Source organism: Lemur catta, chromosome 1, assembly GCF_020740605.2.
Source record: "Lemur catta isolate mLemCat1 chromosome 1, mLemCat1.pri, whole genome shotgun sequence".
In the NCBI taxonomy this organism is placed as follows: Eukaryota; Metazoa; Chordata; class Mammalia; order Primates; family Lemuridae; genus Lemur; species Lemur catta.
The window spans coordinates 193,256,314-193,274,387 of record NC_059128.1 but is presented as its reverse complement, the minus strand read 5'-3'; the positions used below and the strand labels follow the sequence as shown (position 1 = coordinate 193,274,387).

Here is an 18,074-nt window from a genome sequence, read left to right as displayed (position 1 = left end):
AGTCAAGTAAATTATTTTAGGTTCTTCAGGTGAAAGTGTTTCTGACAACAAACTATTTCTAAAATTGTCCTAAATCCCCCCCAAAAGTTGTTTTAATCCTGTGTAGAAAAATGCATAGCTATTTCTAAAAAGTAAGACTAAATTGACTTCAAAACATGCTTTGTCAGGAAAACTAATCCATGCACTTGAATATACCCCAAATATCTTATTTTTATTAAAGTTAGGCCAACTTAATAAAACATCATCTAGAATCAAGGTACACAATTTCATTACTCGATTCCAGGAAGTGTCAAAAATCATTTGGTCAAAACTTAAAAAAGCAAACACTTCCTCCTTGTCCCTTACATTAAAAAAGGACTGATTGGACCAATGTGATATCTATATAACTGCATATATATATGTTAATCTACCTTAACATTTCCATTCATTAGCATTTTATTATAACATACAAAGCCTCGTATGCAAATTCCTTGCAAAGTCTTCTTCCCAAAAAGATATAAGCACAAAACATTAGGCAGTCAATCTTCAAAATTTTATTTCACTAACTTCAGGTTAAATTTCCACAACTGTGTCCTGGTCAATTTACTGTCCTCACTTGGCTTCCCAAAATGGTAATATCAAAAGATTTGTGGGTTAGGGAGAAGAGATGACTTTAAGAAGCACTCTATTTATTCATCTTCCACAAGGCAGTGGAGTTGAGCATTTGATTGTTCAAGAAAACAAAGCTTTAATAGCATCCAGGAGGGTAGACAGGAAAACCAGGCTATAGACACTCTTCCATTCATCAAAATCAAACCAGAGAAAACCTACTCCACACACATATAAAAAGTATCGGTGTTCACCTTTTCTTTCTCTGTTGCTGCAACATTTTTCTTCTTTTAATTATCATATCATGTAGTTTCTCAAGTCCTTCCTTTAGTCCATCTCCTATGATTGCACAGGCTGCAAATTCCAAGGAGTTGATGAACTCAGTCCACCAATTGCTAACAATTTCTCAATTTCTGAGAGAGACAATGAGGTTCCTCAAGTCTTATTTGTTAGCAACTATAAGTACAGGGACTCCTTGATTTTCTGATATCCTAGTTATTTTATGAAGTTCAGTTTTGACTTCTTCTATCCTTTCGACATTAACAGAGTTCATAACAAGCACAATGCCATTTGTGCATCTGGTATATGCCCACAGTGGGCTTAATTTCTCCTGACCATTTACATCCCAAAAGTGAAAAGTGACTTTTAGGATATCCCAAGGTTACCCTAATTTTCTCGGTGTAAAATCCTTTGGTAGGTACAGTACTTACAAATTCATTGAACTGCAATCTGTATAAGACAGATGTCTTCTCAGCACAGTCCAAACCCAGAATAACAATGTGGAAGGACTGAAATGAAGGTAAGCTGGATAGAAGTCTGGTCGGATAGTCCATTCCTCATTTCCAGCTGCAAATAAGTGTCCCAAATTGAAGTGCTTTCTTCTTACTGCTTTAGAACTTCTTTTCCTGGGTGATCCAGCTATAAGACTTCTGGATTGCAGTTCTGGGTCCCAAAGAGAAATCATTGGCAGTCATTTCTACATGGGGCAAAGCACCCCCACATCTGTTCACCTTAGATCTCTGAGCAGCTCTCCGAGCAGCTCTCCAAAGGATTACATAAATAAAATAATTACTATGACATTGATTTAATGTGATAACACAACTTTGTAATCCAATTTGGCAAACATTTATTAAAAACTTATTAGGTATTATGCATAATAATAAGTAATGCATTGAGAATTATACTTTGTGCTGAGGATACAACTATGACATGATCCTTAATCTTACTATGCTTATTATCTACTAGAATGAATCGGTAAAATTTTCAAATTTTATTTAATTTGGGAAAATTGTAGCTTCTAAATTAATGGCATGGAGTATGAATTAAGTTAGATGAATCAAAAATGATTTTAAGACTGTTCTTTTGATAAATTAAGATAACAGAGTTAAAAAAGATAATAGAGTAATATTACAAGAAAGGGTAAAATAAAATCATATGAATTCAAAACTTTTTTTTTTTCTTTTTCTGAGACAGAGTCTCACTCTGTTGCCTGGGCTAAAGTGGCGCGGCATCAGCCTAGCTCACAGCAACCTCAAACTCCTAGACTCAAGCAATCCTCCTGCCTCAGCTTCCCGAATAGCTAGGACTACAGATGTATACCACCACGCCTGGCTATTTTTTTCTGTTTTTAGTAGAGATAGGGTCTTGCTCTTGCTCAGGCTGGTCTCGAACTCCTGAGCTCAAGCAATCCTCCCGCCTCAGCCTCCCAGAGTGCTAGGATTACAGGCATGAGCCACCACACCCAGCCAAAACTTTAAATACATAAAATAAAAAGAGAAATATTTTAAAAATATATGATCTTATGCCACATAGCAATGTTTTGATCAACAACAAACCTCATATTTGACAGTGGTCTCATAAGATAATAATACCATATTTTGACTGTCCTTTTCTATGTTCAGACATGTTTAGATACACAAATACTTACCATTGTGTTACAACTGCCTACAGTATTCAGTGTGTAACATGCTATACAGGTTTGTAGCCTACGAGCAATAGGTCATACCATATAGCTTAGGTGTGTACTAGGCTATGGCAAAGGTGGGGAACTTGTGACCTTAAGGACACATGTGAGTACATGTGGTATTTTTTTTTTTTATATTCTTGTACTCACCATCAAATTGGTACTAACTGATCAAGACTTATGTATACATATGGAAGCAACATTCATTAGGTGTCAGGCAGGTGGGAAGGGGAAGAAGGGATGGGTAAATTCACAGCTAAAGGGTATAGTGTGCACTGTCTGGGGGATGGGCATGCTTGTAACTCTGACTCAAGCAGGGAAAAGGCAATATACATAACATAAACCTTTGTATCCCCATAATATTTTGAAATTAATAAAAGAACACCTAGCCTTCTAGGTCCTTATGTGTGACCTTTTGACGGACTCCAAATTTTACAGAACAAATCCTTTTATTTTATGAATACATTTTTGTTCTTTTATATTTATATTCTGTTTTTATTTTTTTATTTATTTTTTATTTTTTTTTTTGAGACAGAGTCTCGCTTTGTCGCCCGGGCTAGAGTGAGTGCCGTGGCATCAGCCTAGCTCACAGCAACCTCAAACTCCTGGGCTTAGCCGATCCTACTGCCTCAGCCTCCCGAGTAGCTGGGACTACAGGCATGCGCCATCATGCCCGGCTGATTTTTTCTATATAGATTTTTAGCTGTCCAAATCATTTCTTTCTATTTTTGGTAGAGACGGGGTCTCACTCTTGCTCAGGCTGGTCTCGAACTCCTGACCTCGAGCGATCCACCCGTCTTGGCCTCCCAGAGTGCTAGGATTACAGGCGTGAGCCACTGCACCCGGCCTTATATTCTGTTTTTAAAAAGAAGATATTTAAAATGCCAAAGAATAAAATAAGTTTCAATGAAATAACCCTCCCATACTGACTGACACAATTAGAACATTAGTAAGCTATAAGGGCTAAACTGATGGCTGTTACATTCAGTTCTAACTTCCCCTGTCTGAGTGGCACCATTACGGCGTGAGTCTGATTCATGAGAGTTTATGGGGGTCGAATACACCAGTCTGTCATCCACTTTTGACAATGGTGCACTGTGTTTCTTTTTGAAGTGGAATTTGTGAATAGTTGCACAGCTTGACAGTATTTTTAAATTCTGTCTGCTTAAGAGCCCATGATGTCAAAGAGGACCAAGAGAACGCTGAAGGAAGAAAACAGATTTTTTAATGAGGATTGAGAATTGCAATATTATCTTGTTTCTGCTAAAGATAAGATGATTTGCTTGCTTTCTGATACTCCAGTACCAACGCTAAAGAAATTCAATGCGCATCAGCATTATAACACTCATCAGGACTGCAAACATTTTAAATTAGAGGGACAGGTGCAGAAGGTCATATTGAAGAAATTAAAAGATGATAAACAAAAGCAAAGACAATTCTTTCAAGCAGAAATAAGACCTGCAAATAATGCCACTGAAGAAACTTATAAAGTAGCCTATATACTTGTGAAAAGGAAAACCATTCAGTGACATAGAAATTGTGAAAGAATGAATTATCAAAGTTGTAAGGATGCTTAGACCCCAATAATGTTTTAAAGTACAAACAACTGCCTCTTTCAAGGAGAACTGATGCCATAACTGATTGGCATCATGAATTAGCCTTCAACTTAACAGAATAACTTCATGCAATATTTCAAAAGGAAAATATATATTATTCAATCACTTTGGATGAATCAATTAGTAAGCACTGACTAGGTGCAGGTTTTATACTTTATTAGGGTCTTAACAGAAGATTTTCTTTGCTACAAAGAGTTACACACTTTGGGCACTCTTGCAAACAGAACACAGGGAATAGATATCCTCAGCAACTTTCAAGGTACATATGAAGTTGGACTGAATTTGGCAAATTTAGTGAGTGTAGGTACAGATAGCACACTTTCCAAGACAAGAAAACATGAAGGGTCTATTGCACAGGTTAAAAAAGTATTAACAGATCCAGATGCTCTCATTTCTTTTCATTGTATCTTGCATCACCAAAATCTCTGTGCTAAGTCTACTATTTTAAGTGACATTTTGCAACAAGTTATAAGAATTCTTAACTATATTCCTGCAAATGCAACATGGCATGGTCAGTTTCATAGCATGCTAAAGTTGAACAATGAACTATCCAGCATGGATTTACCATATCATTCTGAAGTGTGTTGGTTATCACAGGGACAGGTGTTAGCCAAAATTTTATCTCTGCAAGAACAGATAGTTAAATTTTATGAAGAACAGAATCAGCAGTGTGAATTATTGAAAGAAGATTTCTATAGGAAATGCAGCATTTCTGTGTGATATCATGTCAAATCAAAATAACTTGAATATTTCTTTGCAAGGTAAAACTAAGTCTATACAAAAATCCAAGCATTTTGAAAAGAGCTGTCTTTTTTCAAAACACTTCTTCTTCCAAAGGAAAGTTCAGATGAACATATTCCTCAGTTAGAAAAGGTTATTGATGAGCAGAATGATACACGTGAATCATTTGAAGAATGCACAGCTGTTATAGACCTATTAATCAGAGAATACAATGAAAGGTTCACTGACTTTGGAATCATGACATCACACTCAAATTAGCATTTCAGTCCCTCACCTAGTTGATATCACCAAGGCACCTAAAGAACTACAGATGGAATTGATTGAGTTCTCAGTAGATGACATTTTAAAGTCATTGTTTGATGCTAAGAGAGATCCAATTGAAATATGGAAAAATGCAGAATACCCACACCTTTGGACAACGTGCCTGAAAATGCTTCCTTGTTTTTCAACCACTTATTGTTGCAAATCTACATTCTCCTACCTAACCCAAATCAAGGCACTCTTAAGGTCACAAATGACTGTTACCCACTCAGAGGACCAACTGAAACTGCAGACGTGCATGCTGCAACCAAATATTCAAATGCTTTTCAACAAAAGCAGACACAACAAAGTCATTAAAACGTTAGTTAACTTTAACAAATAGTTTTCATTTCTTGAAATTATTAAGTACATAGTGGGTAGATTTTTACAAAATTATGTACATTTTTAAGCATATCTAATTGAAGTTTCTTGAATGCAGCCTTATTTGATTACAGCTAAATTAATGTGGTCTTCCAACACGAAGGTATAACCCAGGGGTGGGGAACCTTTTCATGTTGGAAGGCTGCATTAAGTTCCCCATCCCTGTGCTATACCATCTAAGTTTTTGTAAATATACTCTGTGATGTTCCAACAACAGTAAAATCACCTAAGGATGAATTTCTCAGAAAAGTATCCCTAGCATTAAGCAGTGCATGACTGTATATCTTAATCTGAAATATAGAAAGCAAATGGCATTCTAAGTATATAAGGATTTAAAGATATTATAAAGGGAAATGGGGAGTAATGTGATGCACAAAATTATAGTTTTTAAATATCTACTATTTCTTAGATGTAACTAAGAGGAAACAGACTGAAAAGTGTTTTGTCACAAATATTATACACAAATGTTTAATATTACTTCACAAACAAGGTAAAAATAATTGCAGATTTTATGCTAATTTATAAATAGAAAAGGATCATGAAATTTCAAAAGAGAATTCATTGGGTAAGAAATGAAATGACTGCTAATCATTTAAATATTCAATCACATAACTCAAGAAAAAAGCCAATTTAAAGATCAATATAATATGTTATTTCTCCTATTGATTTACCAAAACTTAAAAAAAAATATTAACCATTATCCAGCTTGTAAAAAGGAGTCAATTGAAAAAGACAAATTAAAGATAATAGAAGAAAAACAAATAATGACAATTATTTTTTTAAGAAAACAAAAAGAGATTTAAGTGCTTTCTTTTCCACAGACATCAAGAAAGGATAAAAATATCTGTATGTAGAGATTGATCCATTAAAATGAGAAGATTAAATGGGAAAGCATGGGCCAAGTGTCTTGATTTTGGCTAAATGAGAGGCAAGATTAACAGCTAGGAGAAGGAAACATAATGAGAAATCAGAATACAGAAGACCCAGAGCAGTTAATGAAAAAACCCTGCCAAACAGCAGCAAGAATAAAAGTTGTATTTGGACTTTGTAAATTTCTGGTGAACCAAGCCTGTTAGAGTATAAATTTTTCGTCTTCTCTCCCTACCCCCACCTCCCACTCCCAGAAGCTACTCTGTCTTCTACTTATAGATTGGATGGTTAGGTGATTAAGTCCAATAGAGTGCTGGGCAAGGACATCTATAAAACAATTTATCACACAGCCATTGTTGGAAGAGTCTACTGAGGTAAGGGGAATGCAAATATCTGAAGAAAAGGTGTTGAGTCCTTGAAGGTTCTGGGTGAAATGATTTCTAAGGAGAATAGCATAATTGAGAAGTACAGAATTGGGAATTCTGATGTCATGGTACTTCTAAATAGCATAATTATGTGCTGGAGTAGTCCATTAATACCCTCATTTTTATAGATAAACTTACTCAAACTTGCACCAAAGTCTTTTAATTATGTTTCCATCAGATCTGTGAGAAGTTAAAGTTCAAATATGCTTACATTTCTTGGGGTCGTGTATATAAACACCCAAAAGGCCTACGATTACTAGAAATATAGTGGGATGCTAGGGAACTAGTCAGTTCAAAACTTTTAGTACTTACAAGGCCAACCAATATCCTGTTTCTTCCGAGGCCTTTCGATGTGATAGTGTTCTCCCAGTTGCCAGGAATGGTTCCAAGTACACACGCTTCCCTAAGCCTTCCTCCTTCCTTCCGCAACCCAGATCACACATTGACTTTTATCATTGAAATTACTTAAATTTTCTCAGGTTACCCCAAGTCACTTGACAATTTTCCACCCTTGCAGATTCACACTTTAATCTAGCTATAACATTCTAAAAGGATATTCACCCACTAATCAATGGATACTAAATTTGCCTTTGTTAACTAATAATTGTGTGTCCTTGGGCAAATTATTTCATTTCTCTGAACCTAAATTTTTTGACTGCAAAAATGAATATTATAACATGTATTTGAATAGTCTATTATACGTAGGTAGTTGGCACAGAGTAGAGGCTTTATAAATACTAGTTTCCTTTCTCCATCTCCCTCTCAATAGACCTCTGCTCAAAACTTCCCAGATTTTCTTTCTAATTACCTCTCTCCAACTCTTCTCTCAGACTCATACACAGGTCTCTTCTCAAATCTCAAACTTCCTTTTCTGGCTGACTCTTTCTTTTCCATAGGTCCCCCATGGATTCCCCCTTATCATCAACATTTTCTTTTATTTCCTCACCACCCTCCACCCATTAGAATCTGACTTCTGTTGAAAGAAAATGCCATACTCTTTCAATTACCTTGTTTTCTCGCTCTTCTAAAATATTTCCAGTTATTCGTGCACTTACCATGCGAGTCTGTCTTTGTGTGACAGTTCAGCAGGGCTAAGAGAGTGAGTACCTGTGGTTCCTTATGGTTCACTTTGGCTGTCAGGTGCTGAGAGTTAGGAGTTAATGGAGGCTGAAGGAGTATACGGTGGTCAATGATTTCACAGAAAGTCCTGCTGGTTTGTTGCTGTGAAACGGAGAAAAGCAACAGTAAATAGTTTGTATGAATATGGATTAAAATAGAGCAAAGTATAGCTATAGTAGTTTTAAAAATTGAGCATTTTAATTAACTTGCTTTGCAACTTTCAGGAATTTTAAATATTTTTTTCTAAGAAAACAATTTCTCTATCACAGAAAGAGATTTAAACTCATATACATCCTAGACTACTACAATATCATGAAAATATAATGTGAACTTTTTATATTTAATTTTAAATTTTCTAGTAGCTATATTGAAAAAAGTAAAATTAACTTCAAAATATATTTTATTTAATATGATATATCTAAAATGTCATTTAAAATTATAATTACTAAAAAAAATTGGGATATTTTATATTATTTTCCTTGTACCAAGTCTTCCAAATATGATGTGTATTTTATACTTGTAGTACATCTCAATTCTGACTAGTCATATTTCAACTGCTCAACTATTCCATATGTTTAGTGGCCACTGTAATGGACAGCACAGTTTTAGACATTAGAAAATAGCATATTTAGCCAGGCATATGCCTGCCTGTGGTCCCAGCTAGTGGCTACTCAGGAAGCTGAGACAGGAGGATCGCTTGAGTGAGTCTAGGAATTAGAGGTACTATAATCTCACCTGTATTTGTCCAAAAATTTTCAAAATATTTTTCATTTTTAGAAAGTCTTACTATTTATAATTGGTAAAATAATTGGTAAAATAATCAGGATTTGGCAAACTTTCAGTTTTTTGTCTCCAGGTTCTGCAATGGTGCCATCTACTTGTATGTAAGAACAAATTAAGTATATAGAATATTCACTTTAACATGTGATTAATCTGGGGGGAAAAAAGACTAGTTTTAGCACTTCTCTCTTTTCTTTACCATTTCCAGAGACAAGGTAACTACTCACCACATTGCACATTTGATAAAAACAAAGTGCTCTCAGACACAAGCAGCACAGAGAGCTTCCTCCTGTTAGTCTCAAGCTGGCCACTTGGTGTCCAAGCCAGGTGTGCCTTGGCCTGTCTCATCATCTGGGAGTTTCAAATTGCTAAGGCTCCACTTAGTGGGGGCCATATAAAATGTAGGAAAGTATGTATACAAAATATATTAATAGAGGCTAAAGAGTCATGCCATAGCATGTATGCAACCCTAACACCCTTTCTCTAATGGTTTTTGTCATCTATTTTATGCCGAATATTTACAACTAATTATTTCATTGACTGCTTGCACTTTCATCTTACAATAAATTCTTTTTAGTTGCAATGAACCAAAAAACTTCAACCAAGAAATAGGAGCTTAATAAAAATACAATAATAATGATTCATGATGATGAACATAAGACCTGTACAAAATATTTGTTGACATTCCTTGCCCAACATATATGGAGCCATAGGAATATTACAGACCACATAAAACCTAGGTCATAAAACTTCAGAAGAAGCAACAGCATGTAGTAAAACTATGAATACTTTAAAAGTAATCATGTCAGTAGATCTTGATTTAATTCATATAGTTATGAAAAGCAAGTTTCATGTCTTTGAAATGTGACTTTTCATTTAGATTAAATGACTGCTCTAAATTAATTTCATTCTTTTTCAATGCCAAGTTTTCTTGTGTATATACAAAAACTATACGGACAACTGTTCATGGATTAGCTCTATTTTCCAAAGGACTTTGCAAGCAGTTAAATGATGTGTGGTTTAAATTAGTGTCAACAGTTGTTTTAAATAGAAAGTTAGTTAGATTAATCCCTAAAGTAGTTATACTTTTATCTAATTCATGTACTCTAAGAAAAACTTTTAGAAGTTAACTCTTATGGTGAAATATCTAAGGATTATTGAATGTGATTTTCTAATTAAAATTTCAACCTTGAAGATTACAATGATATGCTTTTAGGGAGATAAAAATATTAATATAAATATTTGTGGGTCACTTAGTCATGGTAAAGAATTAAATGTATGAGTGTAAATATAGTTGGAATTGGATATATACACACAAAATTAATATTACATTCAAACAATTTGTAATATTTTACCAACCTAATACACCAAGCTATATACTACAGCTTCTATACATACACATACATAGATATCCATTAAAGTGAAGCTTTGCACACTTTCTGTCTTTGATGCCCATCATCAATTAAATTATAAAAATATTTTAGGCTTTATTTAACAACCTTGTAAACCAATCTAAATGTCCCACAATGATATTTAACTATGTTGTGAAAGGTTTTTCTAAATTTCAGTTACTTTTTTTAAAAAACTACCTATACAAACCTGAAATAATAGAGCCATCTGTGGACCTTCCCTCTCCTTTCCTGTCCTGACTTTGCATGCAATAGATTACTGTATCTTACCATTTTTTCACCATATTTTCTTCTTCATCTTTACTTCACTGATTTAGTTTAGGTCTTCATCATGTTTTGAATAATAGAGGTCTGTGGTAATCTCCTAGTTCATCTCCCTGCCTCTACTGTACTCATCCTCAATTCATTAGATCTACTGCTGTCATGAATTTGCAAAAAGGAAGATCAGATTTTGTTACCCAAATGCACTCATTTCCTCAGTAAGGGGTGCTTTACTAACTATGGTATAAACTCCAAACTTATTAGACAAAATTGTAAAGTATTTCATGATGTAGTCCCTGCCTTTGTCTTCAACCACATAGCTTTTCCTGTCTCACCCATCTTAGGCCATGTGCTCCTCCTCTTTGCCTTGGCACCTGATATTTTCCTCCTACTGGAGTAAACAATTGTCTTAAGTGCTTAAAAATCCCCTTGTTAGATTTCAAAACCTATTTCAAGTACTATTTTTTCTTGTCTAAAACTTCCATGTTACAAAGTTGAAATTATACTTTTCTTTGTCCCACAGTATATATGGTGTGTATTTGTATGTGTGTATGTGTTTGTGTGTAATAGCTCCCACTATACTAGATTTTAATCAGTATTTTTAAGTCTTCCTTGCCTTCTGGACTTTGAGACACAGAGAGTTAACGTTTTGGTTTTTTTCCATGGAAAATGGACACATGTTCCTTGCAAATCGATACTCAGAAAAATCTTAGTTTCCTAAGTTGTTGGATGGAAGAATGAACAATCTATATACAGATGATTTAAAAATATTTATATTTTAGCATGTACTGTGTTTCTTGTGGATGTGCAAACACACACACAAGTGCAAAATTGACACAAAGTTAAAAATTCACTGAACTGGTGATGATTAAAGGATTCACGTAATTTTTTTGCCCAGATGTGTGTGTTTTTTACTTTGTTTTACGTCCTAGATTTGGAAGCTTTCCCACAACAATGCTGATAATTTAATCTGTTAAAAATACATTTGTGTAGTTATTGAGAAAATTTATGGATTATTTAATAATCTAGTTTTATACTAGATTGTCATTAACTCAAGTGTCATAAAATGTACTGCATATCAAAACTATTTTGTATGTTTAAATTGAAATTTATTTTGTATCAATGTTATTACAATAAATGTGAAATTTAATTTCTTTGTCATATTCTGTAACTGATATAATTGCAATTTATAACATAATTTGGGGGATTAAATTCCAATATAAAACACCAATTTATTGGTAATTACCCAAAGACTTTTCAGTGATTTCAACTTAGGAAATAGACTAAAGATGCCCAGTAATTTATTTTACTTGAATTAAATATGTTCACTTTCCAAATCTATGCTTTCTGTCTCTTCTTCTATTTCTGAAAGATGTCTATTTAGAAATTTTGGCATATACAACTATAGATTTTAAAAAGTAAGAATTATCTTTGCTAATTGGTGGCATATGGATTCTGAATTCTGCCTGTTAACTTCATAAATAGTTAATTCAGCTTTGTATGTATGTTTATGTAATAACAGCATTATGTCATAGATATGTGTTATTAGACTCAGATTATTTATCAAAGAACTAAATTTAAGATAAGTGACTTGACCATATACACTCTACCTGGATGAAGTAGGACCCAAACATAGGTCAAATTTAATGTTCATTGACCTAAATAGGGATGGAATAAATGAAGCTATTTGATTGTATCTGAGCCTTACAAAACTATAATTAGTATACTGATATGGTATTTTTATAATATGTTTAAAATATATGTTTGTAATTTTGAAGTAATACCTTTAGTATCAAACTTTTCCTCCAATGATGAAATAGAAAAATTCTAACACTTTCAAAATAGCAGTTTTTCTTACTTTAAAATATAATGTAGTCCATTGAGCATTATCCATTAAGAAGATAATATTGTGCATCAATAAAAAGAGATTATTTATATATATTATCAACTCTTTTAAATTTAAGAACATATGCTGCATTTCTAGGCACTTGGGAAACTTTGAAAAATTTGGGATTCTAAGAAATATGAAAGCAAATTATTTTTCCAAACAGCCACATTGACCATGAGACCAGCATGCAGACTGAGAGAACAGAGACCCAGGAATTGTGAACACATGGAGGAAATTATTTAAAACAATAGTTGTAGTATTCATTGTCTTGCAGAATTAACATTTAAAGTTGAAAAGTTCTTCAATAAACACTAAGATCAGGCCAATAGGTACTAAAAAGGAAGAAATATATAAAATAGTCCAGAATATAAACATCATTCTTAATATTAAGAATCTGAAGCCAAAAATATTTCTTAAATTTATATTCTTCCATTTCTGTTTCTAAGTGAGTTATAATATAACCTGTTAAATGTTTCTTTTTTTTTTTTAATAGTTTTCTTGAAAAACTCTGTGGTTGGTACAATCCTCAACCACCTACTACTACTGACATTAAAACAGAGAGATACTCCATCTAAATCCTAGGCTCCATTTTGCCGCATAAACAACCAATAGTTTTTCAGTGGGGAAACCAGTAATGACCATACAGTTAAGTAAAAGTTATCTACTGGCCAGGTTATCCTGATTTTCGGTATCCTTGGCAAACACTGATAGTTTAGTCAAGTACTGTCATGTCATTTCCAAAGGTACTCTTTGGCTTTCTACATTGATCTGATACCTGCAGTGCTTCCAAGAATGAGGTTTAAAATTACAACAGTGATTCTGTGGATAGGTATATGAAGACCTGGGGATCCAGTATACATTTTTTTTCATTTGGGAGTTATAATTCATTCTCTATCTATTGCAAAGTTCTTTAACATACAAGTTTGCTTTTAATGTAAGCTTTAAAGCAAAGTATAAATAAATGATAAAAGCTCAAAGCACTATAGTCATATTGGTAAACTTTTATGTAGTGGAAAATCAGAATTTTTGAAAAGCAGCTTTTAAATATTATCCCTTCACATTGTAGTTAAGTAAAAAATTCATGCATTTATTACTCTCCATTTAATCTCCCTAATTTCTCCCTTTATTTAACTTTGAACTTCTGGGTTTGCATCACTGTCCCTAACTATGATGCAGATATTCATATTTATGTTATCCCCAGTCTTTTATAGGCTAACCAACAAGTTCTATAATTACCTTTTTTTTGCGAGTGCGTTATTTTCTGTTCATAGTGTCCCAATATTATTCTTCTAAATTTGGAACTACTGTAAAGGATCCATTTTCTCTTTTTTATTTTTGCTATTGTAATATGGATTATTAGGTATGGTTACTTATCTTCTATGTATCAAATTTTCTCTTTAGTATTTTTTTCTCTTAATGTAGTTGTTTCTAATTTTTCCCCAAATTCTGAAAAATAAATATATCCATCTTATTCACTGAAGCTTTATTAAACATCTTTGAGGAAAGATTATAATTTATGTTGCCCTCTTGTTACCTTAATTTTTTTTTTTTTTTTTTTTTAGAATCGTTCAGTCCTAAATATCATTTACCTTAATTCTTTTCTAAGTGGGATACTGTGTGGACTTAGACCAACAAGCATTTCCAAAGGTTTTTGTTTTTGAAATTTTTAACTTTTTTTTTATTTCAGCATATTACAGGGGTACAAATGTTTAGGTTACATATATTGCCTTTGCTCCACCCGAGTTAGAGCTTCAAGCGTGTCCATACCCCAGATGGTGCACACTGCACCCATTAGGTGTGAATATGCCTGTTTTTTATCATGGAATAATATTCTATTTTGTGAACCTTTTTACAAACTTTAAGTCAATATTTCTTGGAAGACTTCTCTTTCCTTTCCATCTCTTTTCTGTTTCCATTTCTCTGCCTTCCTCTGACTTCCCTGTGACCTATTAATATTTCCAGACTGATTATAGTCCAGGAAAATGTAGATATCCACTGACTATATCAGTACTCCTTCAAACTACTAAGTTCTCTGCTGTCCACAGAGGAGCCAGACTTGTTTCTTAGTGGTCTTGTCCCATATAGAGATGAAAGACAACACAGATTTTCTATCACCCTTCATAATTTATCATCTGGCCAGGACCCTCTCTTCTTTGCCTGGGCACCTCTATCAGGCATTCTCTCCCTTTCATTCAACAATATGCCAGAGACCATGGGTCCACTTTGTCTTCTGTGACTGATGCAAGAGTGAGTTTCTTATAGCAGACACAGAATCTCTATTTCCATTGCCCAAATTGCTGGCTTTCACATTCAAATTCTAGAGGATTCAGTTCCTATTTTTCTTTCTTTTCATGCTATATCAACTCTCTTGGTAAGTATCACAAGAATGGAAAAACAAGCACCACATGTACTCAGCATCAAATTGGTATTAACTGATCAACACTTAAGTACATTTATAGTAGTAACATTCACTGGGTGTTGGGCAGGTGGAAGCGGGGAGAAGGGGATGGGTGTATTCACACCTAATGGGTGCCATGCACACCATTTGGGGAATGAAGCTCTGACTCCAGTGGGGCAACCAGAGTCAGAGCTTCGAATGTTCCAATCCACCAGAAGGTGCGGACTGTACCCATTAGGTGTGTCTATACCCATCCCCTTCTCCTGCCTTCACCTGCCCGACACCGGATGAATGTTGTTACTATATACACACTTATGTGTTGATCAGTTGATACCAGTTTGTGTATACCATGGAGTTCTACTCAGTAATTTAAAATATTCAAAGGCAATTGCCTTTGCCCACCAGAGTCATAACTTCAAGGTGCCAATCCTCCAGAAGGTGTACTCCACACCCATTAGGTGTGTATATACCCATCCCTTCCTCTCCCCTTCCATTTGCCTGACACCTGGATGAATGTATTACTATATGTGCACTTAAGTGCTGATCAGTTAATACCAATTTGATGGTGAGTACATGAGATGCTTGTTTTTCCCAAAGGTTTTAATATACGCTAGAAGGGAGAAATTTTTTCTAGTGCCAACTAACTTCAGGATTCTTATCATTAAATAGGGATTTTTACTGTAAAAACTTATAAATTATTTAATAGATTAATGAACTTTATAAATCTCTAATGTAATCTTCCACACTCATTTGCACAAAGAACCTTTTTGTGTCCAAGAATCCTATAGACTAGCATTTATCCAAACCCACTTTAGGAGGAATTTGGATTAAAAGTCAATCACTTCAGTATTATATTGTACTTATCTCTCTCTCTTTCTCTCCATCTTATGATTTATATGTCCTCCCTTGCCAGCATAAATACCTACTATGTTCCAATTATTCTAATAGAGGTTAAGGATAGAGTGATGAATAAAAAGGGCAGAAAAAGTCACTGTTCAAAATGACAATTATATTTTAGAGGAGAGGAAAATAATATACAAATAAGATAAATTCAGGTAGTGATGAGTAAGTATATTTTAGAGGAGAGGAAAATAATATACAAATAAGATAAATTCAGGTAGTGATGAGTAAGTACTATGCCCAAAAGATCATATAATACAGCACACAAAATAGAGTGAATTGAGGTAGTTCTCTCTGATAAGATGTCATTTGGGCTGAGACTTGAATGAAAAGAGGGAGCCAGACATGTGAAGATCAAAAGACAGAAAGCTACAAAAGGAAAGGCAGATACAGAACTTCGAGGGTGGGAATAATAATAAGTTTGTGTTTTCCAGGAACTTAGAGCATCCTAGTGTGGTTTGAGCAAAATCAATGAGGAAGGAAAAAGAAATAAGCAATAAGGCTGGAGAGGAAGGCAGTGACCATATCATGGACAGCCTTGTATGGAGCTTGGATTTTATTCGAAATGCAATGAAGAGGTTTTGAGCAGAAGGATGTCATGAATTTTAAAAGATCACACTTGCTGCTGTGTGGAGAATGGCTAATTAGGGAGCAAAAGTAGAAATAGGCAAACCATTCAATAGACCACTGCATTAGCCCAGATGAGTGAAGATTTCTTGGACTAGGGTAGTAGCAATGCAAATTAGTTGTATTTTGAAAAGAAACAACAGGATTTGCTGACGGATAACGCGTGGGAGCTCCGAGAAAGAGAATAAATGATAATTCTTAAATTAGATTAAACAACAGAGTGGATATGATGCTGCTTATTAATAGGAAGAAGAGTGGGGGAGGCGTAGGGGAGGATAACATGAAGATGAGAAGATAATTATGTTTTGAGACTCAACAGAGATATCATATAAGCACTCGGATATATAAATTTGAAGCCATGAAGAGAGAAAAAGGCTGGAGAGTATTCACTATATTGATATTAAACGTTATGGGACTGAATAGGTCACCTAGAGGGATAAAGTTTTTAAAAAGGAAGGTATGACCTACCATGAAGCCCTGGGAGATACATATATTTTGAATTTTTTAAACTTATAAATTATATGTTTTTAAAAATTACTCTGTGTCTTGAGCAGTGGACATAATCAGGATGCTTCAGTAACCTCTCAGAATTTACAGATCACAGTTCTGGGGGAAATCAAAGAGCAAAGCTACCACATCAGACCAGAACCAGATGCTGGAATCATATTCTCAACCAAAGGAGAGAACTCTGTGAAGGTAAAAATCTGGAGCCACATAATTCAGAAGCAGTAAAACTGGTACATTTTCTACCCTCTTATTATTTTCTCTGAAGAATTACCTTTTAAATTGTGATATTAAGGCATATCACTGCTGATTTTCAGAAAGGAGAATTGAAACATCATTAATACAATCCAAACAGGGAAACGTCCCAAAATCATTCAGGTCATGCGCTAAGTAAAACTTTACATTAAGGGCTCTGTTAGAATAGACACTTCATTGCCATAGAAAATCTAGAGACTTCTTTTAAAATGCTGCTACTATTGCAATGCATGTACTGTTTGATAAATTCTAACCTGAAAATCTGTTTCAGCAGTTAAAACAATTGAATAGAAACCCAGTAGATTCACAATAATGAAATCCACATGATAGAAATAGCTATCTATGTATTCTGTATCTTTCTATCACCTAGTATGCCCATATATTAGCCATAATTAATTAACCTGTTTATGTTGTCCTCCAAATATGATCATTAAATGTTTTATTTTTTTATTTCTAAAAGAAAATATATTTTCTTTTTTTATTTTTACAAGAAAATATCTTACTAGTGTTATCACATTGTTCCCAAGACAACTGAAAAGCAAGCATAATGAAGTGATTCTATTTAAATAATTGCCTAAATTAGGATAGTTCTTGGGAAAACTAAAGATTACGTCATAAGAAACAAAGACCATAAATATTTAGAGAGTCATTAAGAAATTAATTACTGGATACACAACAGTATAAATTATGGCTATAAATGTATCATAGGATGTTTTCACTAGGAAAGAACTAGTGGGTTGGGTTGTCAGCAGTTCCCATTTTATAAAATATGTGTAATCACATTCTGGCTTTAGCATACTATAGATGATGATAGACCGTACAGCCATAGCTGTGAGGGTTTACAAAGGAAGGCTGTATTTCTGGAACCAGGTAGTGTTTACAAATTGTAGCAGCCTCTTATTTACAGTCTAAATCTGCTTTAGATTAGATCAACTCGGTTGTGACTATTCTTTTGAACGATGACATAACATAGTTGTGGTGAAGAGCAGGAGAGTGCAGGAAAACTGTAATAAAAACTGAAACTGACAAGAAAAAGCCTGAATCATTAC

The 18,074-nt window shown here is 34.1% G+C and overlaps 1 pseudogene; it reads right to left on the bottom strand.

Moving 5' to 3' along the window:
• Positions 1 to 838: 838 nt before the first annotated feature.
• LOC123641676 lies at positions 839 to 1,428 on the bottom strand (annotated as a pseudogene).
• Positions 1,429 to 18,074: the final 16,646 nt, after the last annotated feature.